Genomic DNA, 2,500 nt, shown 5'->3' with positions numbered 1-2,500 from the left:
CCGCTACGGAGCAGCTCATGCAGGGAGGCTCGAGGTTTGTCAGCGGTTGCCGCGCACTGTGTGAGGCAGGAGTGTTGGTGTCAGGCGACCGGGGTGCCATAGAAACACAAAGAGTGAGACTCAAGCATCTCTTCAGGCGCTCTGGCCGGATTATTAGTCATTCGGGTGGCCTGTGGGTTAGGACTCTGAGTCCGCTGTGTGTGTGTGTGTGTGTGTGTGTGTGTGTGGGGGGGGGGGGGTGTTTCTTGGTTCAGTCTAAAAAAACAACTCTATTTCGAATCAGTGTGGTCTGCGGGGTTGTGTGTGTGTGTGTGTTGTCTATACAGGGTTCCCACAGGCTATGGAATTTCTGGAATATCATGGAATTTTGGAAAGTCTATTCCAGACATGGAAAGTCATGAAATTCTGTAAGTTTGGGGCAAAATCATGGAATATCAGGGAATTTTGTTGTAGCAGTTTAAAATGTTTTAAAATACTTACCAAAAAACATTAATACAAATATATTTCTGTGCATAATTGGTGTATATCTGGTCATTAGCTTTACTGCTTGTTTGATTAGGACTAGTCCAACTTTGTTTATTCAATGTCCATTGATTCTTCAGCGCTATACGGCTGCTCTGAAATCATTGGTCGGTATATTGTACCATTCATTATAGTAAGTCATAGTGGAAATTCAGGTTTTTTGTCAGGGAATTTTACATTACAGCGGGAGCGTGGAGTGTGTTTATGTGAACTGCTGTCTTCAGGTGTGTGTCTGTGTCTGTATGTGTGTGTGTGTGTGTGTGTGTGAGAGAGAGAGAGAGAGAGAGAGAGAGAGAGAGAGAGAGAGAGAGAGAGAGTTTCCTGGCTTCTGCTGCTCCAATGGAGTGTGTTTGACGTAAACTGCAGGTGTGTGTGTGTGGGGTCACTGCAGCTGTGTGTGTGTCCTCTGCCACCAGTGGAGTGTGTTTGAGTTGAGCTGCTGTTCTCAGCTATAGTGAAGTGGTGACCACACACACACACACACACACACACACACACACAGTGACCCCCCCTCACACACACACACACACACACCTACAGTGACCACACACACACACGCACGCACACACACACACACACACACACACACACACACACACACACACACGTTTTCCAGTCTACATGAAATTAAATCATATTTGCATTCTGCACACCCATTACTCTGAACAGTAGACCTTAGCGGATATGAGGATATGAAGCACACACACACACCTACAGTGACTGGATATCAAAGATTCTAGAACAGAGCTCTGTTCTAGAATCTTTGCTGGATATGAGGATATTAGCATCTGTGCAATAAGCTGTGGAGGGCGCTTTTGAAATTCTAGCATTCTACATTCTAAATTCTAGCATTCTACATTCTACATTCTTAATTCTAAATTCTACATGGTCTCCAACTTTGGGCTGACATTTGAATGTAAATGAAAAAGCTGAAAATGAACACAAAAGAGAAACATGAATAATCCTGTCTGATGATCCAAAGGTTTTTGTTGTGACCACTGGCCAGTTCAAGTGCTGCGATAATACTGCTTTGTAACTGGCATTTTGTTTCCATAGCAGATGCCTTGAATCTGTTGCTATGTCATATGTGTAACTCAATCTGTCCATTTCTTTTGACAAAACCCGGCAGAAGTTAAAAATTGCAGCATGACCGCCCCCCCCCCCCCCCCCCAGCTAACACCCCTGCTGCTGGAAAAATGTCCAGGGGAAACAATGATTCCCAAATCAAAGCCTACGTGATGTTTACTAGGAAAATGCCCCCCCCCAATCTGAGCAGTCTAGTTCCGGACCTGAACTAAATTCTATTATGTTTACTTTGATGTTTATGTACAGTATGTCTGGCTTGCTGTCCTCAGGTGTGTGTCTGTGTGTGTGTGTGTGTGTGTGTGTGTGTGTGTGTGTGTGTGTTGTGTGTGTCAACACACAGCCTTACACGTTCTAGGGTAAGCGTACCAATTAAGCCCACCAAAATCTGAGTTATGTTATTTTTCATACATACTGACATAGTTTATTAACATAATAATTTCTTAAAATGTAAGATTAAGCTCTCATTTGAAAGTTTGTGTATATTTTATATATCAAACCTCATAATTTTAGGAATTTCCAATTGGGATTGGAACACATGGGATTGTACCCATCTGATTGGTCAGGCTGTGATGGTGGTTTAGCTTGTGACCCATCTGATTGGCTGTGTGTGTCTTTGTGTATAGTATAAGTATAAAGTATACATGCTCTTTTGATCCCGTGAGGGAAATTTGGTTTCTGCATTTATCCCAATCCGTGAATTAGTGAAACAGACTCAGCACACAGTGAACACACAGTGAGGTGAAGCACACACTAATCCCGGCGCAGTGAGCTGCCTGCTACAACAGCGGCGCTCGGGGAGCAGTGAGGGGTTAGGTGCCTTGCTCAAGGGCACTTCAGCCGTGCCTACTGGTCGGGGTTCGAACCGGCAACCCTCCGGTTACAAGCCGAAGCG

General features: G+C 44.4%; 1 protein-coding gene across 5 annotated transcripts in view; it reads left to right on the top strand.

Annotated features, from left to right (window-relative positions):
* pde5ab (phosphodiesterase 5A, cGMP-specific, b) overlaps positions 1-2,500 on the top strand; it is a 117,769-nt gene that overhangs the window by 25,952 nt on the left and 89,317 nt on the right. The window lies entirely within an intron of this gene.

This window comes from Alosa pseudoharengus, unplaced genomic scaffold (assembly GCF_046254945.1).
Source record: "Alosa pseudoharengus isolate Yale_2024_CS ecotype anadromous, Long Island Sound unplaced genomic scaffold, YU_APseudo_1.1 YU_APseudo_1.1_scf_17, whole genome shotgun sequence".
NCBI lineage: Eukaryota > Metazoa > Chordata > Actinopteri > Clupeiformes > Clupeidae > Alosa > Alosa pseudoharengus.
The sequence above is the reverse complement of the archived record's forward strand: the minus strand, read 5'-3'. Positions and strand labels throughout refer to the sequence as shown.